Source organism: Bufo bufo, chromosome 2, assembly GCF_905171765.1.
Source record: "Bufo bufo chromosome 2, aBufBuf1.1, whole genome shotgun sequence".
Taxonomy (NCBI): Eukaryota; Metazoa; Chordata; class Amphibia; order Anura; family Bufonidae; genus Bufo; species Bufo bufo.
Genome location: NC_053390.1, coordinates 257447920 through 257475789, shown reverse-complemented (window position 1 = coordinate 257475789; position 27870 = coordinate 257447920).

Below are 27870 nucleotides of genomic sequence, written 5' to 3'. Positions count from 1 at the left end.
AACCAGCGTGCTGGAGGACTGAGGAGCTGCACCACACTGGACCCCAGGGAGGTGAGTGTTTAAGTGTTTGACTGAGTGAGTGTCTGCCTGTGTATTTATGTCAGTGAGTGAGTGTATGTATGTCTGTCTTTCTGTCAGTAAATGTATGTGTGTCTGTCATTGAGTGTCTGTGTGTGTATGTCAGTGAGTGAGTGTATGTCAGTGAGTGTGGATGTCTGTCCGTCAGTAAGTGTCTGTGTGTTTGTCAGTGAGTATGTGTATGTTTGTCAGTGAGTATATGTGTGTGTTTGTCTGCCAGTGAGTGAGTGTCTGTCAGTGAGTTTCTGTGTGTGTGTGTGTTTCAGTGGGTAGGTGTATGTCTGTCAGTGAGTGTCTGTCAGTGAGTGTATGTGTGTCTGTCAGTGAGTATGTCTGTCAGTGAGTTTCTGTGTACGTCATTCAGTGAGTGTCTGAGTGCGTGTCTGTCTGTCAGTGAGTGTATGTGTGTCTGTCAGTGAGTGTATGTGTGTCTGTCAGTAAGTTTCTGTGTACGTCATTCAGTGAGTGTCTGAGTGCGTGTCGGTCTGTCAGTGTGTGTGTGTGTCTGTCAGTGAGTGAGTGACATGAGGGGGCGGCAAAATGGATCTTTGCCTAGGGCGGCAAAAATCCTTGCACCGGCCCTGCCGACTTGGGGAGTTAGTGACGATAAATAACAATACAGGACTCTTAAGATGCCCTGTTATTGGAATGATTAATAAAAAATTATGGGGAATGTCACTGGGGTATTTTGGATGAGGAAACGTTATACAGGAGAGGCTCTGCTGCCGCTTTGTTGACTTTAGATAACTTCTGCCTGATCGCATGTCACCGTGACGTCCACGATCCATTTGGATATCTTCTCTATCAACTTTCGATGTTCTTTTCTGAGCCTACCATGTTGATCACGGTTATCGGCGAATCAGGGTTCCACGTTGGGAGCGTGAGAAAGAGAGACCACATCCAAGGGAGGTAAATTTTATTAAATTAAATATGATCGAGCAGAAAAGTGGGACAAATTATTGAAGCGCAAATGTGGGACAAGTTATTAAAGTTTAAGCACTGAATGAAAGGATGGGGCGCGCATCAATTAAAGAAGAATTTTGGAAATTTAATTCCCTGTCACCTATGCAGAGCAGGGGTTTTGTATATGGCAAAATTGGTAAAATGTCACCTTGTAACAGACGATTTTTTTAAATTTAGGTCTCTATCAGCTATGCAGAGTAGGGGTTTAATCACGGCAAAAATGGTCAAATGTCACCCAAGAGTGTGACAGACAAATTAGTGAAATTTTTTTACCTGTCTTCTAGGTATAGCAGTGGTATATCACACCCAAAAATTGGTGAATTTCACCCGAAAATGTAATAGACAAATTAGTGAAATGTTTTTACCTGTGTACTAGGTACACCCGAGGTATATCATACCCAAGAATTGGGGATTTCATCCAAAAATGTAATAGACAAATTAGTGATTTTTTTTTACCTGTCTACTAGGTATAGCAGTGGTATATCACACCCAAAAATTGGTGAATTTCACCCGAAAATGTAACAGACTCATTAGTGAAGTGTTTTTACCTGTGTACTAGGTACAGCCGGGGTATATCACACCCAAAAACAGGTGAATTTCACCCGAATATGTAACAGATAAATTAGTGAAATGTTACCTGTCTACTAGGTAGAGCAGGTGTATATCACACCCAAAAATTTGTGAATTTCAACCGAATATGTAACAGACAAATTAATGATTTTTTTTTACCTGTCTACTAGGTATAGCAGTGGTATATCACACCCAAAAATTGGTGAATTTCGCCTGAAAATGTAACAGACAAATTAGTGATTTTTTTTTTACCTTTCTACTAGGTAGAGCAGTGGTATATCACACCCAAAAATTGGTGAATTTCACCCGAAAACGTAACAGATAAATTAGTGAAATGACATAAAATAAAATACGTACAAATAAAAAAATAAAAAAATTGATTTATGAGGTGGAGGTCAGTGGCGTAGCTATAGGGGTCGCAGGGGTCGCAATTGCGACCGGGCCCCTAAGTCAGGGGGGCCCACGGGGCCCCCCAGGAGAGACGAAGTGAAGCCCTGTCCCCTGATTTACAGACTACAGTACTTGCCGGTCGCTAACTTCCAGGGGGAGTGGAGGCAGAGCCGTACGTGCAGCCGTGCAGGCGCAGGCTCAGCCAGGAGAGGAAGTGGTCCCGTCTGGCAGTACTGGCCGGAAGTGGAGCGGCAGAGGAGAAGATGCGTGCCGCCCGAGTGAGTGAGGTGAGGGCGGCCATGGCGACGTGACTAGCAGAGACTCGGAGACAGTCTCTGCTCTGGCAGTTGGGTGCTTTCTAGTAGCTAGAGTACACTAGCATCACATAGGATAGCAGTAGTGGGTCCTCTTACTAGTACGATTCTAGCCACATGTGTAGTGTACGGGGACTGTAATGCCCGTCACTACAAAAGTGTCACTTGGTGTGCTGTCGTCCCTCCTTAATTATGGGGAAGTTGGTATATGTCATTTTTATAAATTGTCATGTAATGTAATGTTATGTATTTCCCTGTTACTATGAAACTTGCATGTACAGGCCTGCTAGGGGTGTCATTCCAGCTTCTAGTCGCTAGAGGGAGCTAGGGAGCCCTAGTTTATATAAGGCCCAGTCAGGGAAGTGAAGAGGAGACGGAGTCTAGTGTCTGTAGTCTACAGTTGGAGATTAGACAATGTCAGAAACCAGTCCAGGCCTGAAGCCTGCCTTCAGGAGAAGGTCCCCCTCCTGAATTCCCTTATGCAGAAACAGGAATACTGAAGTTAAAGAGCCGGAGGAAGCTGAGAGCGAGACAGAGGCAAAGATCAAAGGGAGCAAGAGGTACTCAAGAGAACAGAGGAGGTACTCTAGAAAGCTAAAACCAAGGATATAAAGCCAGAGCTAGGTTATTGGGCCTTGGAGAAGATTTGCTATATTCCAGGATCAGTCAGAGATAGAGTGCAAGCTCCTGTACTGCAAGTCCTGTGTTTAACACTCTGTAATCACCTTGCTCAATCTGTATTGCCTGCATCAACCGTATTGCAAAATTGACTGTATGCCAAGGAACTGCGATTCCATTATTGTCTCTATGAAACCTACTAAAGTTGGAGTTCTGCTTTAACCTCACGGTGTTCCTCATTTATTCCTGCTATCCGCAAACGGCGTGCCACCGTTTAATTGGCACTGGCGTCACGAACAATTTCTTACCATCACCTGCCTATGCAGAGAGTCAGCCGTCTCAGGTTAGTGTCATTGCACTACTACACCCAGAAACTCTATTACACACAACTTGAGTACGCTGCACATGTGCAGCTGCAAATGAGCTCTGCAAGTAAGAGGACCCACTACTGCTATCCTACAAGTACTGGTAGATGTCACAGCAGAGTCCTATAAATCATGTGATGGTCTATGGCCCATAGAACATCACATTCATAGCACAAGCGGCAGCTATATCATCATCATCAATGCTTCATCATATGCCAGCAGGGTTATTAACATCGCCGCCAAGCCCGCCATTATTGCTCACACAGGGCTGGTCAGCACTGGAAATATGGGATTGCAAGTGCAACACCTATGGGAGCAGTGACTGTCACCATATTGCCGTAAATGACTGATTCCAGCACAAGCGGCAGCTATAATCATCAGTCACTCACAGCAATATGGTGACAGTCACTGCATCCATAGGGGTTGCAGTTGCAATCCCATATTTCCAGTGCTGACCAGCCCTGTGTGAGCAATAATGGCGGGCTTGGCGGCGATGTTAATAGCCCTGCTGGCATATGATGAAGCAAACTGAAAATATAAGTGAAGGAAAATTATGAACTATGTACCCCCCATGCTGCAGAATGACACATATAGGCCGAATGAACGGTCCGTGCTATCCCGGCCTAGATTCCTGCTAACAGCAGGAGCGCACGGCGTCATTGGTTGCTATGATGCCGTGCGCTTCATGCCGCCGCTGTACTACAGTAATACACTCGTATGATCTATACGAGTGTATTACTGTAGTACAGTGGCGGCATGAAGCGCACGGAGTCAGTGCGCTCCTGCTGTCAGCAGGAATCCAGGCCGGGATACCACGGACCGTTCACGGCCGTGTGCATTCGGCCATAGACTGATTCCAGCACAAGCGGCAGCTATATCATCATCAATATGGGCATGGGCACGGTGGGCGTGCAGGGGTCTGGTGGTGTTAGGAAATGGTATTAAGGGTAGGGGGGGGCCGAAACTGAATTCTTGCACCAGGGCCAATGAGCCTATAGCTACGCCCCTGGTGGAGGTCCATATGGAGTAGGAGTTTGAGGAGGCGGTGGATGTAGCGGTGTAGGTGGAAGCGGCAGTGGAGGAGGACGAGGTAGCCAACACTGGTCTTTGGTTTTATTTTTTATTTTTTATTTTTTAATTAGGATACACTCCAAAAGAGTGTGAAATATCCAAAATACAAGAATGAGGAATTGCGCTGTAGTATAACAATGGCTGGTTAAGGCCGGTATACATGTCTATTCTGTACAAGGTACGGACAAGTCCTGTGGGATCCATGCCTGGTTCATTTTAATGAACGTGAGCTTGTCCACATTGGCTGTGGACAGGCGGCTGCGCTTGTCTGTGATAATGCCCCCTGCCATGCTAAACACACATTCAGATAATACACTGGCTGCAGGGCAGGCCAGCACCTCCAAGGCGTAAAGGGCAAGCTCAGGCCATGTGCCCAATTTGGAGAGCCAGAAGTTGAAGGGAGCAGACCCGTCATTCAGTACATGTAGGCGTGTGCACACATACTGCTCCACCATGTTGCTGAAATGATGCTTCCTGCTAAGAAGTTCCATATCAGCTGGTGGTGCTGGTTGTTGTGGCGTGCTGACAAAGCTTTTTCACATTTCGGCCATGCTAACCCTGCCTTCTGAGGTGCTGGCGGTGCCCCAACTGCTTTGGCGACCTCTTCCTTCTCCTCTGCCTTCGCCTTGTGCTTCCACTGTGCCCCCGCTGTCAGGTGTGAATGCCACCAGCAGCGCGTCTACCAGCGTGCGCTTGTACTCGCGCATCTTACGATCACGCTCCAGTGAGGGAATTAAGGACGGTACGTTGTCCTTGTAACGGTGATCCAGCAGCATGGCCACCCAGTAATCAGCACAAGTTAGAATGTGGGCAACTCGGCGGTCGTTGCGGAGACACTGCAGCATATAATCGTTCATGTGTGCCAGGCTGCCCAGAGGCAATGAAAAGCTGTCCTCTGTGGGAGGTGTATCGTCTGTGTCCTCTGTATCCCCCCAGCTTCGCACCAGTGGTGGCCATGAGCTGGTCTGGGTGCCACCCTGCTGTGAACATGGTTCCTCCTCCTCCATCTAATCCTCCTCATCCTCCACCTCGTCATCCTCCAGAACTGTGCCCTGGCTGGACAATTGTGTACCTGGCGTTTGTGGGTGCAGGAACCCACCCTCAGAGCCACTTGTGAATGACTGGCCGGAAACCCTATGAAATGATCCCTCTTCCTCCTCATCCTGTGCCACATCCTCTTCCATCATCGCCAGCAGCGATGATGGAAGTGGGATAGTAACGCTGAGAATGGCGTTATCGGCACTGGCCATGTTGGTGGAGTACTCGAAACAGCGCAACAAGGAACACAGGTCTCGCATGGAGGCCCAGTCATTGGTGGTGAAGTGGTGCTGTTCCGCAGAGCGACTCACCTGTGTGTGCTGCAGCTGAAACTCCACTATCGCCTGCTGCTGCTCGCACAGTCTGGCCAGCATGTGCAAGGTGGAGTTCCACCTTGTGGGCACGTCGCATATGAGGTGGTGAGCGGGAAGGCCGAAGGTACGCTGCAGCGCTGACAGGCGAGCAGCAGCAGGGTGAGAACGCCGAAAGCGCGCATAGACGGCCCGCACTTTATGCAGCAGCTCTGACATATCGGGGTAATTTTTAAGGAATCTCTGCACCACCAAATTCAGCACATGCGCCATGCAAGGTATGTGCGTCAAACCGGCTAGTCCCAGAGCTGCTACGAGATTTCGCCCATTATCGCACACCACCAGGCTGGGCTTGAGGCTCACTGGCACCAACCACTCATCGGTCTGTTGTTCAAGGCCCGTCCACAGCTCCTGCGAGGTGTGAGGTTTGTCTCCCAAACAGATAAGTTTTAAAACTGCCTGCTGTCGTTTACCCCTGGATGTGCTGAAGTTGGTGGGGAAGGTGTTACGCTCACCGGATGAGGAGCCTGTAGAGGATGAGAAAGCGGAGTAGGAGGAGGAAGCAACAGGAGGCAAACTGAAACGCCCTGCAATCCTCGGTGGTGGAAGGACATGCGCCAAACTGCTATCTGCCTCAGGCCCAGCCGCCACTGCATTTACCCAGTGTGCTGTTATGGATATATAACGTCCCTGACCGTGCTTACTGGTCCACGTATCCATAGTGAGGTGCACCTTGCCACAGATAGTGTTGCGCAGTGCACACCTGATTTTGTCCCCCACTTGGTTGTGCAGGGAAGGGATGGCACGCCTGGAAAAATAGTGGCGGATGGGCACAACGTACTGTGGGACAGCCACTGCCATAAGGCTTTCAAAACTCTCCGTCTCCACCAGACAGAATGCCAGCATTTCAAAGGCCAGTAATTTTGAAATGTCGGCATTCAGGGCCAAGTATCGCAGGTGGGTAGGGGGGTACTTCCTCTTCTGCTCCAGTGTTTGGGAGATGGAGAGCTGAACGCTTCCGTGGGACATTGTGGAGATGCTTGGTGACCCAGATGGTGGTGTTGCTGGCAGATCCGCTGTTTGCGGGGTGGCAGGTGGCACTGTCACTCCAGAGGTGGATGAAGAGGCCGAGACTGCAGCAGAAGAGGAGGCAAGAGGAGCCAGAGACCTTTCTTGGTTTTTGAGGTGTCTACTCCACTGCAGCTTGTGCTTTGCACTTAGATGCCTGGTCATGCAGGTTGTGCTCAGGTTGAGAACGTTTATGCCTCGCTTCAGGCTCTGATTGCACAGCGTGCAAACCACTCGTGTCTTGTCGTCAGCACATTGTCTGAAGAACTGCCACGCCAGGGAACTCCTTGGAGCTGGCTTTGGTGTGCTCGGTCCCTTGCTGCTGTGGGCAGTAGCAGGCGTACTGTCTAGGGGGCGGCCGTTTTGCTTTTGCACCCTGCTCCCTCTTCTGCTGTGCTGGTGGCTCTGTGCGACCATCGCTTCTTCCTCCGAACTACACAGGTCACTGCATGACTTTGATTTCATGTGGGGTCGAGGACCTCATCGTCCTCCACATCATCTTCCACCCAGTCTTCACCCCTGCCCTCCTTGTCAGCCTGCACACTTTCGAAAGCCACAGCAGTTGGCACCTGTGCTTCGTCATTATCCGAGATGTTCTGCGATGGTCCTCCCATGTACTCATCTTGAAACATAAGTGGTTGGGCATAGGTGTACTCAATCTCTTCCACTTCTGGGGCAGGGCTAGGTGGATGGCCCTGGGAAACCCTGCTAACAGAGTCATCAAAAAGCAGAAGAGACTGCTGCATGACTTGGGGCTCAGACTGCTTGGCTGATTTGCAAGGGGTGAGGTGAAAGACTGATGGACATCGGCTGAAAGTGCCAACTCTGATCTTTGAGGAGGAGACTGGGTGGTAGACAATGTGAAGGAACTGGAGGCACTGTCAGCAACCCAATCTACTATCGCCTATACTTGTTCTGGCCTCACCATTCGTAGAGCCGCATTAGGCCCGACCAAATACCGCTGCAGGTTCTGTCGCCTACTCGCACCTGAGAAAGGTGTTTCACTTGTGCGTGTAGCTGGCACAGATCGACCACGTCCTCTCCCTGCAACAGGAGCTCCACCAGCAGCACCACAACCGGGGCCACGTCCCTTATTTGACGCTCTCCTCATATTTCTCAAATTTAGGATCTTGCCCTAAATGGGTGTTTTTCTAATAGCAAAATAGAACCACAGTATCTAAAGGGTGTATCTCACAATGACATATGCGGACTAGGCCGCAATTAAAAAATTTTGCCCAAAATTAGTGTTTTTCTAATAGCAGAATAGAACCACAGTATGTAAAGGGTGTATCTCACAATGACATATGCAGCAAAGGCTGCAAAATTAAGTTTTTGGCCCAAAATGGGCCAGAATAGAACAACAGTATGTAAAGGGTGTATCTCACACGTACAGATGCAGACTAGGCCTCAATTAAAGGTTTTTGCCCAAAATGAGTGTTTTATTAATAGCAGAATAGAACCACAGTATGTAAAGTGTGTATCTCACAATGACATATGCAGCAAAGGCTGCAAAATTAAGGTTTTTGCCCAGAATTTGTGTTTTTTTAATAGCAGAATAGAACCACAGTATGTAAAGGGAGTATCTCACACGTACAGATGCAGACTAGGCCGCAATTAAAGTTTGTTGCCCAAAATGGGTGTTTTATTAATAGCAGAATAGAACCACAGTATCTAAATAGTGTATCTCATAATGAAATATGTAGCAAAGGCTGAAAAATTAAATTTCCCCCCCAAAATGGGTGTTTTTCTAATAGCAGAATAGAACCACAGTATCTAAAGGGGTGTATCTCACAATGACATATGCAGCAAAGGGTGCAAAATTAGGTCTTTTGCCCAAAATGGGTGTTTTATTAATAGCAGAATAGAACAACAGTAAGTAAAGGGTGTGTCTCACACGTACAGATGCAGACAAGGCCTCAATTAAAGATTTTTGCCCAAAATGGGTGTTTTTTTAATAGCAGAATAGAACCACAGTGTCTAAAGAGTGTATCTCGCAATGACATATGCAGCAAAGGCTGCAAAATGAAATTTTTTCCCCCAAAATGGGTGTTTTTCTAATAGCAGAATAGAACCATAGTATCTAAAGGGTGTATCTCACAATGACATATACAGCAAAGGCTGCAAAATTAAGTTTTTGGCCCAAAATGGGATTTTTTTTAATAGCAGAATAGAACAGTATGTAAATGGTGCATCTCACACGTACAGTTGCAGACTAGGCCTCAATTAAAGATTTTTGCCCAAAATGGGTGTTTTATTAATAGCAGAATAGAACCACAGTATGTAAAGGGTGTATCTCACAATGACAGATGCAGCAAAGGCTGCAATATTAAGTATTTCGCCCAAAAAGGGTGTTTTTTACTAACAGAATATGACAGCAGTATATAACGCTTAAATTTCACACGTGCAGATGCAGCAAGGGGTGTAAAATTGTGTATTTTGCCCAAAAAGGGTGTTTTTGAAAACCCTGAAAATTATAGCTGTATTTCTAGCTTAAATTGCACACTGACTAATGCGGCACAGGCCCAAGATGAAGGTTATTGCCAAAAATTGGTGTTTTTTCAAAGCCATAAAATTATTAAAGTATTTCAAACTTGTTTTTAACAATCACAGATGCAGCAAGGGCTGCAATATTGAGTATTTTGCCCAAAAAGTTTTTTTTTTATTACTAACAGAATATGACAGCAGTATATAAAGCTTGAATTTCACACGTGCAGATGCAGCAAGGGCTGTGAAATTGTGTATTTTGCCCAAAATGGGTGTTTTTTAAAACTGAGAAAATTAAAGCTGTATATCTAGCTTAAATTGCACACTGCCTAATGCGGCAGAGGCCCAAAATTAAAGTTATTGCCAAAAATGGGTGTTTTTTTAAAACCAGAAAATTATTAAAGTATTTCAAACTTGTTTTAAACAATCACATATGCAGCAAGGGCTGCAATATTGAGTATTTTGCCCAAAAAGGGTGTTTTTTTACTAACAGAATATGACAGCAGTATATAACACTTGAATTTCACACGTGCAGATGCAGAAAGGGCTGTAAAATTGTATATTTTGCCCAAAAAGGGTGTTTTTTAAAACCCAGAAAATTATAGCTATATTTCTAGCTTAAATTGCACATTGACTAATGCTGCAAAGGCACCAGATGTAGGATATTGCCAAAAAAGGGTGTTTTTTTTAAAACCAGATTATTATTGCAGTATTTCAAGCTTGGATGTGAATGTCACAAAAGCACAGATGCAGTGCTGGTGCACTGAGCTTGCATAAAATGGCCGCCGCCGCCCTCCCAACTAACATACGGATAAAAGTTATTTTTCTCTGTCACTGGGCTTAGGGCAGGGTAAAAAGATTGTGCACTGCACCCACACAACTAAATCTATGTAGATCGCTGAGTTCAATTGGAGTTCTGATTAAAGATTCTGTCCTATTCTCTCCCTCACAGCAGCAGCATCCTCTCCCTACACTAAGCACAGCAGAGTGACGTGCAGCGCTACATGACTCCAGCTTATATAGAGGCTGGGTCACATGCTGCACTGGCCAATCACAGCCATGCCATTAGTGATGGCTTCTAAGGGCACACAGTTAAACGCTTGTTGATTGGCTGCTCTGCAGCCTTTCAAAAAGCGCTAAGAAATCGCCGAACACCGAACCCGAACCCCAACTTTTACAGAAATGTTCGGGTTCAGGTCCGGGGTCCGAAAATCCTAAAGTTCGGTACGAACTCGAACTTTACAGTTTGGGTTTGCTCAACCCTAGTGAAGATCGATCCAGTCGTTTGGGCGCACATAGAGAACGTACAGACAGACAGACAGACAGAAATTAATTTATATATAAGAGATATAGACATATGTATAGATATATATATATATATATATATATATATATTGTGGGGATTCACTCTGGTAGTTAGGATAAGTGGGCGCAGTACAGAGGCAAAATACAAGTTCTTAATTCAAACTTCAGTGTTTATTCACACATGGTGCCAAAAACAAAATGTCACTTTTGCAGTGTTGGTGTTACTTCACACCAAAGTTAATTTAAGAAAAAGTCACCTTGGTGGCAGTTCTGCCTCAGAAAGTCCAAATACAGGCTTTAGGCGGCCTGTTCCCCTGACACACGGGTCTCAGCTCTCCAGCCCAGCACAGGCCTCAGATCCCAGCACACAGACATGGCTTCTGAGCTCAGCTGCCTATTTAAGGACAGCCAGGTGCCAGCCAGCACTTAAAATCCAGTCCGGTATTTGACCTCACCTGGCTGTAAATCAGCCCAGCAGCACATGCTGGGAGGAAAATACCTCTTTTCCCAGACCAAACCTCTCACTGTGTCACAACATATATATATATATATATATATATATATATATATAAATATATATATATATACACTTCTTAAAAAAATAAAGGGAACACTTAAACAACACAATGTAACTCCAAGTCAATCACACTTCTGTGAAATCAAACTGTCCACTTAGGAAGCAACACTGAGTGACAATCAATTTCACATGCTGTTGTGCAAATGGGATAGACAACAGGTGGAAATATTAGGCAATTAGCAAGACACCCCCAATAAAGGAGTGGCTCTGCAGGTGGTGACCACAGACCACTTCTCAGTTCCTATGCTTCCTGGCTGATGTTTTGGTCACTTTTGAATGCTGGCGGTGCTTTCACTCTAGTGGTAGCATGAGACGGAGTCTACAACCCACACAAGTGGCTCAGGTAGTGCAGCTTATCCAGGATGGCACATCAATGCGAGCTGTGGCAAGAAGGTTTGCTATGTCTGTCAGCGTAGTGTCCAGGGCATGGAGGCGCTACCAGGAGACAGGCCAGTACATCAGGAGACGTGGAGGAGGCCATAGGAGGGCAACAACCCAGCAGCAGGACCGCTACCTCCGCCTTTGTGCAAGGAGGAACAGGAGGAGCACTGCCAGAGCCCTGCAAAATGACCTCCAGCAGGCCACAAATGTGCATGTGTCTGCTCAAACGGTCAGAAACAGACTCCATGAGGGTGATATGAGGGCCCGACGTCCACAGGTGGGGGTTGGGCTTACAGCCCAACACCGTGCAGGACGTTTGGCATTTGCCAGAGAACACCAAGATTGGCAAATTCGCCATTGGCGCCCTGTGCTCTTCAAAGATGAAAGCAGGTTCACACTGAGCACATGTGACAGACGTGACAGTCTGGAGACGCCGTGGAGAACGTTCTGCTGCCTGCAACATCCTCCAGCATGACCGGTTTGGGATTGGGTCAGTAATGGTGTGGGGTGGCATTTCTTTGGAGGGCCGCACAGCCCTCCATGTGCTCGCCAGAGGTAGCCTGACTGCCATTAGGTACCGAGATGAGATCCTCAGACCCCTTGTGAGACCATATGCTGGTGCGGTTGGCCCTGGGTTCCTCCTAATGCAAGACAATGCTAGACCTCATGTGGCTGGAGTGTGTCAGCAGTTCCTGCAAGACAAAGGCATTGATGCTATGGACTGGCCCGCCCGTTCCCCAGACCTGAATCCAATTGAGCACATCTGGGACATCATGTCTCGCTCTATCCACCAACGTCACATTGGCAGATGCTTTAGTCCAGGTCTGGGAGGAGATCCCTCAGGAGATCGTCCGCCACCTCATCAGGAGCATGAACAGGCGTTGTAGGGAGGTCATACAGGCACGTGGAGGCCACACACACTACTGAGCCTCATTTTGACTTGTTTTAAGGACATTACATCAAAGTTGGATCAGCCTGTAGTGTGTTTTTCCACTTTAATTTTGAGTGTGACTCCAAATCCAGACCTCCATGGGTTGAAAAATTTGATTTCCATTTTAAAATTTTTGTATGATTTTGTTGTCAGCACATTCAACTATGTAAAGAACAAAGTATTTCAGAAGAATATTTAATTAACTCAGATCTAGGATGTGTTATTTTTGTGTTCCCTTAATTTTTTTGAGCAGTGTATATGACATATACACTCACCTAAAGAATTATTAGGAACACCTGTTCTATTTCACATTAATGCAATTATCTAGTCAACCAATCACATGGCAGTTGCTTCAATGCATTTAGGGGTGTGGTCCTGGTCAAGACAATCTCCTGGACTCCAAACTGAATGTCAGAATGGAAAAGAAAGGTGATTTAAGCAATTTTGAGCGTGGCATGGTTGTTGGTGCCAGACGGGCCGGTCTGAGTATTTCATAATCTGCTCAGTTACTGGGATTTTCACGCACAACCATTTCTAGGGTTTACAAAGAATGGTGTGAAAAGGGAAAAACATCCAGTATGCGGCAGTCCTGTGGGCGAAAATGCCTTGTGGATGCTAGAGGTCAGAGGAGAATGGGCCGACTGATTCAAGCTGATAGAAGAGCAACGTTGACTGAAATAACCACTCGTTACAACCGAGGTATGCAGCAAAGCATTTGTGAAGCCACAACACGCACAACCTTGAGGCGGATGGGCTACAACAGCAGAAGACCCCACCGGGTACCACTCATCTCCACTAGTAATAGGAAAAAGAGGCTACAATTTGCACGAGCTCACCAAAATTGGACTGTTGAAGACTTGAAAAATGTTGCCTGGTCTGATGAGTCTCGATTTCTGTTGAGACATTCAAATGGTAGAGTCCAAATTTGGCGTAAACAGAATGAGAACATGTATCCATCATGCCTTGTTACCACTGTGCAGGCTGGTGGTGGTGGTGTAATGGTGTGGGGGATGTTTTCTGGGCACACTTTAGGCCCTTTAGTGCCAATTGGGCATAGTTTAAATACCACGGGCTACCTGAGCATTGTATCTAACCATGTCCATCCCTTCATGACCACCATGTACCCATCCTCTGATGGCTACTTCCAGCAGGATAATGCACCATGTCACAAAGCTCGAATCATTTCAAATTGGTTTCTTGAACATGACAATGAGTTCACTGTACTAAAATGGCCCCCACAGTCACGAGATCTCAACCCAATAGAGCATCTTTGGGATGTGGTGGAATGGGAGCTTCGTGACCTGGATGTGCATCCCTCAAATCTCCATCAACTGCAAGATGCTATCCTATCAATATGGGCCAACATTTCTAAAGAATGCTATCAGCACCTTGTGGAATCAATGCCACGTAGAATTAAGGCAGTTCTAAAGGCAAAAGGGGGTCCAACACCGTATTAGTATGGTGTTCCTAATAATTCTTTAGGTGAGTGTATATAGATATATAGAAAAATAAGGCAGCACAGAAGATTCAATCAGTGGAAGGGTGCACGGCCCAAAGGAGAAGCAGTCCTTTCAATACAAAAATATAAAAAATAGGCAGCACTCCAGGAAATAAATGAATAAATAATCACCTTTTATTCACCCATGTGGGCAGAGCAACGTCGTTTCGGCTCAGCACTAGAGCCTTTCTCAAGCCTAAATAAAAGGTGATTGTTTATTCATTTATTTCCTGGAGTGCTGCCTATTTTTGATATTTTTATATATATATATATATATATATATATATACACTGCTCAAAAAAATAAAGGGAACACAAAAATAACACATCCTAGATCTGAGTTAATTAAATATTCTTCTGAAATACTTTGTTTTTTACATAGTTGAATGTGCTGACAACAAAGTCACACAAAAAAAAAAAGGAAATCAAATTTTTCAACCCATGGAGGTCTGAATTTGTAGTCACACTCAAAATTAAAGTGGAAAAACACACTACAGGCTGATCCAACTTTGATGTAATGTCCTTAAAACAAGTCAAAATGAGGCTTAGTAGTGTGTGTGGCCTCCACGTGCCTGTATGACCTCCCGACAACGCCTGTGCATGCTCCTGATGAGGTGGCGGACGGTCTCCTGAGGGATCTCCTCCCAGACCTGGACTAAAGCATCTGCCAACTCCTGGACAGTCTGTGGTGCAATGTGACGTTGGTGGATAGAGCGAGACATGATGTCTCAGATGTGCTCAATTGGATTCAGGTCTGGGGAACGGGCGGGCCAGTCCATAGCATCAATGCCTTAGTCTTGCAGGAACTGCTGACACACTCCAGCCACATGAGGTCTAGCATTGTCTTGCATTAGGAGGAACCCAGGGCCAACCGCACCAGCATATGGTCTCACAAGGGTCTGAGGATCTCATCTCGGTACCTAATGGCAGTCAGGCTACCTCTGGCGAGCACATGGAGGGCTGTGCGGCCCTCCAAAGAAATGCCACCCCACACCATTACTGACCCAATGCCAAACCGGTCATGCTGGAGGATGTTGCAGGCAGCAGAACGTTCTCCACGGCATCACATCTGTCACATGTGCTCAGTGTGAACCTGCTTTCATCTGTGAAGAGCACAGGGCACCAGTGGCGAATTTGCCAATCTTGGTGTTCTCTGGCAAATGCCAAACGTCCTGCACGTGTTGGGCTGTAAGCACAACCCCCACCTGTGGACGTCGGGCCCTCATATCACCCTCATGGAGTCTGTTTCTGACCGTTTGAGCAGACACATGCACATTTGTGGCCTGCTGGAGGTCATTTTGCAGGGCTCTGGCAGTGCTCCTCCTGTTCCTCCTTGCACAAAGGCGGAGGTAGCGGTCCTGCTGCTGGGTTGTTGCCCTCCTACGGCCTCCTCCACGTCTCCTGATGTACTGGCCTGTCTCCTGGTAGCGCCTCCATGCTCTGGACACTACGCTGACAGACACAGCAAACCTTCTTGCCACAGCTCGCATTGATGTGCCATCCTGGATAAGCTGCACTACCTGAGCTACTTGTGTGGGTTGTAGATTCCGTCTCATGCTACCACTAGAGTGAAAGCACCGCCAGCATTCAAAAGTGACCAAAACATCAGCCAGGAAGCATAGGAACTGAGAAGTGGTCTGTGGTCACCACCTGCAGAACCACTCCTTTATTGGGGGTGTCTTGCTAATTGCCTATAATTTCCACCTGTTGTCTATCCCATTTGCACAACAGCATGTGAAATTGATTGTCACTCAGTGTTGCTTCCTAAGTGGACAGTTTGATTTCACAGAAGTGTGATTGACTTGGAGTTACATTGTGTTGTTTAAGTGTTCCCTTTATTTTTTTGAGCAGTGTATATATATAACAATGGCAGCACATCAGGCCAAATATATAAAAATATAAATATGGAGGTGCCAATGGATCCGGCAACAAATCCAGGACAATATAAGAATTTTAAAAAATGGCAGCACTCTCACAAAAAATGAGTGAAAAGAACACTTTATTCACCCCTGTGGTCGCAACTAGGGATAATCGAACTTGTGTTTCAAGTTTGGCGTACAAGGTTCAGGTTTGGGTTATGTAAGAATTCCGTTATGGATTCTGCTACCACGGACCATAACTAAGGGTCCATTCACACGTCCGCCATAATGGGTCCGCATCTGTTCCACAATTTTGCAGAAGTGAGTGCAGCCCCATTCATTTTCAGTGTGGCTGCAAAAGATGCAGACAGCACACCATGTGGTGTCCGCATCCACACTTTCGTTCGCGGCCCCGCAAAAAAAATAGAGCATGTCCTACTCTTGTCCACAGCCACGGACAAGAATAGGACTTTCTATTATAGTTGCGGCCATGTGCGGTCCGCAAAATGCGGAATGCACATGGCCGGTGTCTGTGTTTTTCGGATACGCAATTTGCGGATCGCAAAACAGTTGCGAACGTTGTGAATGGACCCTTATGGTCTGTGGTAGCAGAATCCATAATGGAATTCTTGGATAACCTGAACCTTGTTCGCTGAACTTGAAAACAGAAGTTCACTCAGTCGCAACGTTTTAGCTCATAGCTTGAAAAGAGACTCTGTGAATGAGCTGAAAACATTGCGACCACAGGGGTGAATAGAGTGTTGAGAGCGCAAGCATTTTTTTCTTTACATACCCTATTTTTTGCCCTATAAGACGCACCGGCCCATAAGACGCACCTAGGTTTTTGAGGAGGAAAATAATAATAATTTTTTTTTTAACCAAAAGGTGTGCTTTTGGTGGGTTTGAACTAATGGCGGTCTGTGCATGACACTATTATGGGGGATCTGTGGATGATGCACTGTTATGGGGTGGGGGGATTTGTGGATGGCACTGTTATGTGGGGGATTTGTGGATGGCACTGTTATGGGGGGGAGCTGTGGATGGCATTATGATGGGGGAGTCTGTGTATGGCATTATGATGGTGGGGGGATCTGTGGATGGCATTATGATGGTGGGGGGGATCTGTGGATGGCATTATGATGGTGGGGGGATCTGTGGATGGCATTATGATGGTGGGGGGATCTGTGGATGGCATTATTATGGTGGGGGGATCTGTGAATGGCATTATGGTGGTGGGGGGGATCTGTGGATGGCACTGTTATGGGGTAGTGGATCTGTGGATGACACTGCTATATGTGTCATCCACAGATCCCCCCATAACAGTCCCATCCACAGATCCCCCCATCATAATGCCATCCACAGACCCCCCCCATCATAATGCCATCCACAGACCCCCCCCCCATCATAATGCCATCCACAGATCCCCCCCACCATCATAATGCCATCCACAGATCCCCCCACCATCATAGAAACATAGAATGTGTCGGCAGATAGAACCATTTGGCCCATCTAGTCTGCCCAATATACTGAGTACTATGGATAGCCCCTGGCCCTATCTTATATGAAGGATGGCCTTATGCCATCCACAGATCCCCCCATCATAATGCCATCCACAGACCCCCCCTCCCCATCATTATCCCACCTATAGATCCCTAAGGAGGGGCTGTAGTAGGCAGGGCTGCTTCATTCATAAAGTAGGCGGAGCAGGCACGTGACCTCAGTGAATTACGGCCGCCTGCAGCCCTGCCTGCCTGCTAGCGCTTACTACAGGAGACGGAGTGTGACATGTGTACCAGTAAGTACGGTACAGATGGGGAGCAGTGGGAGTGCAGTTTAGATATTATGATTAACACTAGGTATAATACAGTACATACTGAGCGGCGGGCCAGAGTACAGTGCCTGCACTGCCCGCCGCTCTCCCCGCCTACTACAGACCCTCCTCACTAATACATCGCACTTTTCCCGCACTTTTGGGGGGGGGGGAGTGCGTCTTATGGGGCGAAAAATACGGTATATGTCATTTATCAAACTGGTGTAAATTACAACTGGCTTAGTTGCCCATAGCAACCAATCAGATTCCACCTTTAATTTTTCACAGTTTCAGTGGAAAATGAAAGGAGGAATCTGATTGATTGCTATGGGCAACTAAGCCAGTTTTATTTTACACCAGTATTGATAAATCTCCCCCACTGTGTACTTCTATGTGTATATAGCATTGTGTGTCGTCACAGTATACTAATCTGTGTGGGAAAAGTGACTGTTCACTGTGCGGACTGCACACAATACTGTATTCAGAAGAGAGTGCAGATAGTGAGAGCGTCAGTAGTGAGATCTATATCTTGCTTATAACACCATGGTTCTGACTGTAGATCGCTGCACTAACGTTATCAGCAGAAATATCTATTGCGTCTACAAATAATGGACTTTTACAGAATGGAAAGTGAGAAATAGATCTGCTGATTACAAGCAGTCTGTATGTAAGTGGCTGGTAGCTGTGCTGTGTAACAGGATGTGGGGGCGGGGCAGCAGAGCTTGTACTGGTGCATGTGAAATCAACAGGAACGCCCACAGAGCCTGATGAGACATCCGAACAGTGAGTGAATCTCATAGAAAAGCATTTTTTTTAGGGCATGTGAAGCAAAGCTGATACCAGTAAACCAGGGGTGCACAACCTGCGGCCCAGGGGCCACTTGCGGCCCTTGATACCATTTTGTGCGGCCCCCAACCATCTGGTAACAGACATGTATGCCTATGTCTTGTGGCTGCTTACATGTATTTCTGCCATTAGATGGGAGTCCTGGAAGTGTAACTAGACATTAATGGTATATAATGTGTGTTCAATATGCCATAAGTACAATATTTCAGTTGTTAATACACCTTTAAATTTTAATTTCAGCCCTCGTCATTAAGCACCCGACAGGGATTGAAAAAATGAAGGAAAAAATCTACTTCTGTTAGCTGCAGGGGTGGGAGGGAGGTTGACTTTCTCCCTACAGCTCACGCTCAGACAACTCAGTGCTGCTGTCTGAGAGTGAGCTGTTCAAAAGAACATCCCTGTGTCCGTTAAGGCCCTGCACCGGACGGAGGGCAGGGAGTCTGAAAGCCGGACTGTCCGGCCTTAAACTGGACCTCTGGCCACCCTAGGGGCAGTCTGCTGTGGAGGTCACAGTTAAGGGGATGGTCCACTATGGAGGTCAGTGTTAAGGGGCAGATTGCTGTAGATGTAGTGTCCCACTACGTAAAGGTGGGCACTACTAAGGGTTATGTTGCTCCCACCTCCTGTGGGAGAATGGTGTTTTGTATTGCATTGTAATGCCATGTTAATTCCTGTGTACCAGGCCTGTTAGGGGTGTAGTTTCTCCTCCCAAGCTGTAGAGGGAGCTAGGGCACCCCCGAGTATATATAGTTAGGCCCAGACAGGAAAGGAGTAGTGCAGTATATTCCAGGAGGTTAGTGAGTACAGTCTAGCCTGCCTGAGGGTCCTGAGCAAAAGAAGCTCAGAAGTTGCACCAGGAGAAGAGTCTGCCTCCCGAGAAACTAAGTTCCTATGTACAGTGCAGAGCCAAGTTTATTCCAGCCAAAACAGAGAGCTGAAGGGCAGAAGGATATATTTAAAGCAAGGAGATATATACCAGAGGAAGTTTTCCCTAACCAAGGATAAAGCCAGCAATAGGGCATACGGGCCTTGGAGAAAGACAGACAGGATCCTGAGGAAAAGTGCAGCCTGATCTGTAAGTGTTTAACCCTCTGAGTATCTTGCAAAGAACATTGCCTGCCATTTGATGTAAAGCCTGCCTGTCACCACCTTTTACATGTGGAACTGACCAAAAACTGTAAATATTGGACAAAGGTGTATGGACGAGCACTCTATCAGTTGGCACACATTTATTAAGGATATATTATAATTAGCTAGCAATATAAAATAGATAAAACAATACAATAAAATACAAGTGCATGAATGCAACCACTATGGGGTAATTGGTGATAGTTGGTGATATTCAATATCCAAACAATCCTATCAATCCTAAGACAAGGTGATGAAGATGATATAGAAGGCCTAGTGTTGTGGCCTGGGTGTCTATAGGAGTCCAATAAACCCTGATCGGATAGGGATAATTCTAATATAGCTCCACAGGTTCTGGCAAGCTGCCACTATTAAATGCGTTCAGTAGTAGTCCCGTAGCATACAATGGTGTTGTAGACCACAATAGAGATGCACTTGCCGGCTTTTCAGCCACTTACCTCCCCTTCGTATGTGACTTCAGTCCTGCGGTTTGCTCAGACTGGATAAATGGGGCCCATTGAGTGCGGCGTCTCCCGTTGTTAAGTTCAATAACCGGGCTTGCCGACTATAATAACGCTTACCTCTTCTTATGAATGATGCACTTAGCTTTTACAGTGCGGGTAAAGCGCGTAGAACACCCCGGTTGGTATGAAGGGCCGGCGTCTCGCAATGCTCTGTTTAGTATCCGCGTTGGATACTTGCGGAGTAGCGAGTAGTGCTTGCGTCACTTCCTGTAGGTTCCGGTAGTGACGTATTCCTTGTATTGCGTCCGATAATTCCAGGCTGCAATTTTCGAATGTTTAATATTGCAGATGTCAAAGTCCTATTTGCATGGCCATGCAATTGAAGAGATGTCGACAGGTATATGGCGTGAAATCCAGACGCGTTTCGGGAGTTATCACTCTCCCTTCCTCAGTGGTTGCGCCATACCTGTCTAAATACGCCTTATATACTTCCCTAGGTTATCTTCAAAGCCTGGATCGGACCTCTGGATCTGATACTTCCGTTTCTGCACAATTTGAGACTTCTAGTTTTAGAAGTCTCAAATTGTGCAGAAACGGAATCAGATCCAGAGGTCCGATCCAGGCTTTGAAGATAACCTAGGGAAGTATATAAGGCGTATTTAGACAGGTATGGCGCAACCACTGAGGAAGGGAGAGTGATAACTCCCGAAACGCGTCTGGATTTCACGCCATATACCTGTCGACATCTCTTCAATTGCATGGCCATGCAAATAGGACTTTGACATCTGCAATATTAAACATTCGAAAATTGCAGCCTGGAATTATCGGACGCAATACAAGGAATACGTCACTACCGGAACCTACAGGAAGTGACGCAAGCACTACTCCGCAAGTATCCAACGCGGATACTAAACAGAGCATTGCGAGACGCCGGCCCTTCATACCAACCGGGGTGTTCTACGCGCTTTACCCGCACTGTGAAAGCTAAGTGCATCATTCATAAGAAGAGGTAAGCGTTATTATAGTCGGCAAGCCCGGTTATTGAACTTAACAACGGGAGACGCCGCACTCAATGGGCCCCATTTATCCAGTCTGAGCAAACCGCAGGACTGAAGTCACATATGAAGTGGAGCTAAGCGGCTGAAAAGCCGGCAAGTGCATCTCTATTGTGGTCTACAACACCATTGTATGCTACGGGACTACTACTGAACGCATTTAATAGTGGCAGCTTGCCAGAACCTGTGGAGCTATATTAGAATTATCCCTATCCGATCAGGGTTTATTGGACTCCTATAGACACCCAGGCCACAACACTAGGCCTTCTATATCATCTTCATCACCTTGTCTTAGGATTGATAGGATTGTTTGGATATTGAATATCACCAACTATCACCAATTACCCCTTAGTGGTTGCATTCATGCACTTGTATTTTATTGTATTGTTTTATCTATTTTATATTGCTAGCTAATTATAATATATCCTTAATAAATGTGTGCCAACTGATAGAGTGCTCGTCCATACACCTTTGTCCAATTTCTATTTTCTTCAGAGAGGTAGGGTGTCCTCTCCCTGGACTTGTAGCACCATATCATAGGCTATATAGGAGAGCAGCCACCACCAACTCCATTTTCTCACTAAAGACTGTAAATAGTTAAACTGTTCAGTAAAAGGAAGTTTTGGTTCACTGCAACGTGTGTTCCTCAATTATTACTACAAGAAATCGGTGTGCCACCGTTACCGGCACTGGCGTCACGAACTTTAAGGGATCTTGCCACAGGCACACTAAACCTACAACACCTAGGGCACCTCACCTACCACCTGACCTGGTCCCTATACACAGAGAGTGCCCAGAGGATCCATGTGCCAGCCTCTCCATCACTGCTGTACGCCCTGCCCAGGGTATACAAAAACTGTGAGTACCAAGAGCAACCCTCGTTCTGCCTATTAACCGTGACCTCACATTCGCTCACCCTGCGGAGGCTGCGTACTGCATATTGGCCACTGTTAGGCCTCTTTCACACTACCGTTTTTTTTTCCGTTTTGCAGGCCGTTTTTTGCGTTTCGTATACGGTCCGTATACGGAACCATTAATTTCAATGGTTCCACAAAAAAAAACGTAATGTACTCCGTATGCATTCCATTTCCATTTTTCCGTTGAAAGATAGAACATGTCCTATTATTACCCACAAATCACGTTCCGTGGCTCCATTCAAGTCAATGGGTCCGCAAAAAAAACGGAACACATACGGAAATGCATCCGTATGTCTTCCGTATCCGTTCCGTTTTTGTGGAACCATCTATTGAAAATGTTATGCCCAGCCCAATTTTTTCTATGTAATTACTGTATACTGTATATGCCATATGGAAAAACGGAACGGAAACGGAAACACAACGAAAACAAAAAAAACGGAACAACGGATCCGTGAAAACCGACCACAAACACTGAAATAGCCATACGGTAGTGTGAAAGAGGCCTTAAGGAGATGGGGTACTGTGGAGGTCACTAATAAAGGGGCGGAGGCTGTGGAGGTCACTGTTAAAGTGGCGGGCTGCTGTGGAGGTCACTGTTACGGGGCGGGATGCTGTCGAGGTCACTGTTAAAGGGGTGGGCTGCTGTGGAGGTCATTGATAAGGGGCGGAATGCTGTGGCGGTCATTGATAAGGTGCGGAATGTTGTGGAGGTCACAGTTAAGAGGACGGCCTGTTAAGGGGGCGGGTTATTGTGGAAATCACTGTTAACGAGACGGGGGTACTGTGGAGGTCACTAAAAAGGGGGCGGCCTCTGTGGAGGTCACTGTTTAAAGAGGACGGCACTGTGGATGTTGCTGTTAAGGGAGCAGGCCGCTGTGGAGGTCACTGTTAAAGGGGTGGGGTACTGTGATGTAACTGTTATAGTGGATACTGTCGATATCTTTTAACGACACACACAAAGATTAAATGAAATAGATGAAATATACCCGTGCGAAGCCGGGTCGTTCTGCTAGTAATATATAAAGCTGAGTGTATGTGTGCATGTCTGCTAAAGGAATCCGCACCGTCGCATTTACAAAGACTAAATTTGGCACACAGGTACATCAGGTGTCCGGGAAGGTTTTAGACCGGGGTCTCAGCTCTCTAGCACATACCGTTCATGAAATATTCCCAAAACATGCATTAGCCAATAGACTCCTGGACACATGACCCTTATTGGCCAATAGAAGCTCGCAGGCCCTTAGTCTCCACATACACACAGTTTTACACAGGTTTCCATAACAACCCTGCCATTTTTCTTCACTGCTGTAGGTCAGCTTTAAAGGGGCAGGTCGCTGTGGATGACACTGTTAAGGGAGCGGAGTGCTGTGGACGTCACAGTTAAGGGGGCAAAAGACAGACTTAAAAAACCCCGCCCCCAGGTGTCCACTAAGCCACGCCCCCTCCCACTCCACAGCCGACGGGGATTGAAAAAATGAAGGTAAAAATCAACTTCTGTCAGCTGCAGGGGTGGGAGGGAGGGTGACTTTTTCCCTGCAGCTCACGCACAGTGCTACTGTCTGAGAGTGAGCTGTTAGAAAATACATCCCTGTGTCCGTCCACGCCCCGCGCCGGACTGAGAACAGGGAGTCTGAAAGCCAGACTGAACACTCTAGGGGCAGGCTGCTGTGGAGGTCAGTGTTAAGGGGCATATTGCTGTAGAGGCCACTGTTAAGGGGACGGGGTGTTGTGGAAATCACTGTTAAGGAGATGGGGCCTGTGGAGGTCACTAATAAAGGGGCGGCCACTGTGGAGGTTACTGTTAAAGGGGTGGGCTGCTGTAGAGGTCACTGTTAATGGGGCGGGATGCTGTGGAGGTCACTGGCAAAGGGGCAGGCGCTGTGGAGGTCTCTGTTAAGGGGGCAGGAATGGTGGAGGTCACAGTTAAGGTTGCGGGTGTGTTGTGGAGGTCACATTATAAGGGAACGGATCTGTTTGGAGGTTACTGTTAATGGGGTGGGTTATTGTGGAAATCACTGTTAACGAGATGGGGTACTGTGTAGATCACTAATAAAGGGCGTGGTCACTGTGGATGTCATGTTAAAGGGGAGAGCGCTGTGGATGTTACTGTGATAGTGGATACTGTCGATATCTTTTAACGACACACACAAACATTAAATGAAATAGATGAAATATACCCGTGCGAAGCCGAGTCCTTCTGCTAGTATGTATATATATACACAGTATATATTTTTATGAATGAAAAAGGGGGAATGTTTGTATGGGTGTGTACGTAGTCTGCTATACTATAGCTATTGCTTTAACAGGGCAGGAAGGGGTTAAGTCACAGTCTGCATGCTCACAGTTCATTTCACAGCCAGCAGGGGTCCCTCTTACATCGAGGAAAAGCGCTCCCCTGACGATTTTTTACTTTGTACACTGTGATGGATCCTCTTGTAGCAGGGTGCTACAAGGATCCATCGCAGCCAGACCGCTCCTGCTGGTCTCGGCGCTTCTTCCTGTGACTAGGCCTCTGGCAGATCGCGATGTAACCAGCGCTTTTATATGTTGGGTTACAGCTAAGAACCTACCGCCCTAAGATTTAAAGTCGTGCGGCAGTAGGCAAGAAGTTAATAAAGGAGATATAAGCATGGGCTATAGTTTGTTGTTGATACCATTTTGGCTTGCATAAGTGAAGTTCATGTATATGTGACTGCTGAGGCTAGTGATTAGATTCATTCGGGTCTGCATTGCGGACAAGAAGAGTCATTTTCATTGATGGGAGTGAGAAAAATGCAGATGAAAGGTATCATTATTTTGAAGATCTGTGGTTTGCGGATAGAAATACTGACACACCCATGCGCATGAGGCCGAATGCACACGGCCCGAGGAACACAGACGTGAGCTGTCCGTGGTATTCCGGCCTGGCATCCTGCTGACAGCAGGAGCGCACGGCATCATTGGTTGACGCCGAGCGCTTCATGCCGCCGCTGCACTACAGTAATACACTCGTATGATCTATACCAGTGATTACTGTAGTGCAGCGGCGGCATGAATCGCACGGCGTCATAGCAACAATGACGCCGTGCGCTCCTGCTGTCAGCAGGATGCCAGGCTGGGATACCACGGCCAGGTGCATTCGGCCTGAGGCACATGTGAACCTGTGTTTCCAGTTGCATTTTTTTCCGAGAATTTTACACATGGTGTCATTTGTATACCCTTAAGCCTCATGCAGACGTCCGTGTAACACGGTCCGTGAGATACCGGACTGGCATTGCAGGAGCGCACGGCGTCATTGGTTGCTATGACGCCGTGAGCTTCGTGGCCGCTTCTGCTGTACAGTTATACACTCGTATAGATCATACGAGTGTATTACTGTACTGCGGCGGCACAAAGCGCACGGCTCTTCATAGCAACCATGACGCCGTGCGCTCTGCAATGCAAGTGATGTATCTCAAGGACCGTGTTCCACGGACGTCTGCATGAGGCTTTAACAAGCAAGTTGATCTTGCACATAGTTATTTTTTCAGTTAATTTATTTATTTTTGCAACAAATTTCTACTGTGTAGTTGGGTTCTCTACTTTTTACATATTGGCCAAATATGTTTTGGGTGCTTTACGTCAAAATGCAACCCTTACTGACCTCTAAACCTAAACCTGGGAGCTAAGTTTACCAAACACTGTAAATACGCACGCATGTTGCAGCACATTAGCCAATATGCAAATAAGAAATATTTTTAGTTCAGGGAGGGACTGCAAATGGTTATCTCTTCATTGCATAATACCATTTTGAGGAACATTAATCTTGCATGCCTTGGAGCAGGACACATAAACTCTGTGGGAGGACATGGCACATAGGTGCATGGCGTACAAGAATGTGTGTGCATGCTGTGACCAAGCTCAAAAGTTTTTGGATGATATATATGCAGCATTTCAATGTTCCGTAACAGGAACCTTAGATGTAGTTACTACAGTAAATGAAAAGTGGTTTATTTTAGAATTTTGGCAATGGCTCCGGTAACTACAGATGCCCAGCGATTACATTGTGCCCACATGAACTCTATCAGAATCTATTGTTACATTTAGAATTCCAAATTGTAAACCGTATCTGGAGAGCCACAGGAAAGTCAGAAGAAAGGCTGCAGACTGTACTTTGTGCAGCAGCAAACAGCACGTCACAGGCCGTCTGCAGACTCAAGACCACTGCAGGGAGAGCAAAAATGACTGGTTGATGATTGCCTTTGAAAACAGGAAGCAGACTAAGGCCTCTTTCACACGGGCATCCCAGATTTGCTCCGGATGAGTTGCGTGTGCATTGCGGGAAACCCGCAATTTCAGTCAGTTTTGTTCAGTTTTTATTACACGGGTGGTACCCAGACCCGAACCCGGACTTCTTCACTGAAGTTCGGGTTTGGGTTAGGTGTTCTGTAGATTTTATTATTTTCCCTTATAACCAAGTTATAAGGGAAAATAATAGCGTTCTTAATACAGAATGCTTACAAAACTGTTGGTTAAAAAAATAAATTAATTAACTCACCTTATCCTCAATCGACATTTTTGTAAGCATTCTGTATTAAGAATGCTATTATTTTTCCCTTATAACTATGTTATAATAGAAAATAATACAGTGAATTTACTTTAATGGGGTCCGGGATTGCTCATCCCTATCATCTCCTAGCAACCATGCGTGAAAATCGCACTGCATCCTCACTTGCTTGCGGAATGCTTGCAATTTTCACGCAGCCCCATTCATTTCTATGGGGCCTGCATTGCGTAAAAAACGCTGAATATAGAACATGCTGTGATTTTCACCCAACGCCACAAGTGATGCGTGAAAATCACTGCTCATGTGCACAGCCCCATAGAAATGAAGGGTTCGGATTCAGTGCGGGTGCAATGCGTTCACCTACCGCAATGCACCCCGCACTGAAAACTTGCCTGTGTGAAGGACCTAAGGCCTCAAGCACAAGACCATATCCATTGTGCAGTTTGCAAACAGCAAATCCGCAAAATACCGATACTTTCCATGTTCCATCTGCAATTTTTTGTGGACCATTGACTTCAGTGGGTCAGTACGGTCCGTGTTCTGCAGACCAGAATTGGACATGTCTCTAAACTGACATATGGATGCGGACAGCACATAGATATGTGCCCGTATTTTGCAGATCCTCTGTTTTCAAATCACAAAATAAATATTGTCGTGTGCATGAGGCTTAAAGGAGATCAATGACAGCAGCAGAATATACAATTACATAGTATAGTATACAATGGCACAACTGCATGGACAAACCTTATTCAATTGGTTCCAAAGTTCTTTGATCACTAATATAATAATATAGTGTTATAAAGCTTGGAGTTAAATGATACAATTATGTCTGTAGCCAGCACTAGAGTTTTCTGCATACGGTTTTATGTAGCCACTTTTGACTTCTATAACTAATCCAAATGCAGTGCGCTCCCTCTAGTGGCAGCAGAATGCATTTTATCTTATTAGAATATCATTGAAAAGTTACCGTAATTTATTTCAATAATTTAATTCAAAAAGTGAAACTCATATATTATATACAGTACAGACCAAAAGTTTGGACACACCTTCTCATTCAAAGAGTTTTCTTTATTTTCATGACTATGAAAATTGTAGATTCACACTGAAGGCATCAAAACTATGAATTAACACATGTGGAATTATATTCATAACAAACAAGTGTGAAACAACTGAAAATATGTCATATTCTAGGTTCTTCAAAGTAGCCACCTTTTGATTTGATTACTGGATTGCACACTCTTGGCATTCTCTTGATGAGCTTCAAGAGGTCGTCCCCTTGAAATGGTTTTCACTTCACAGATGTGC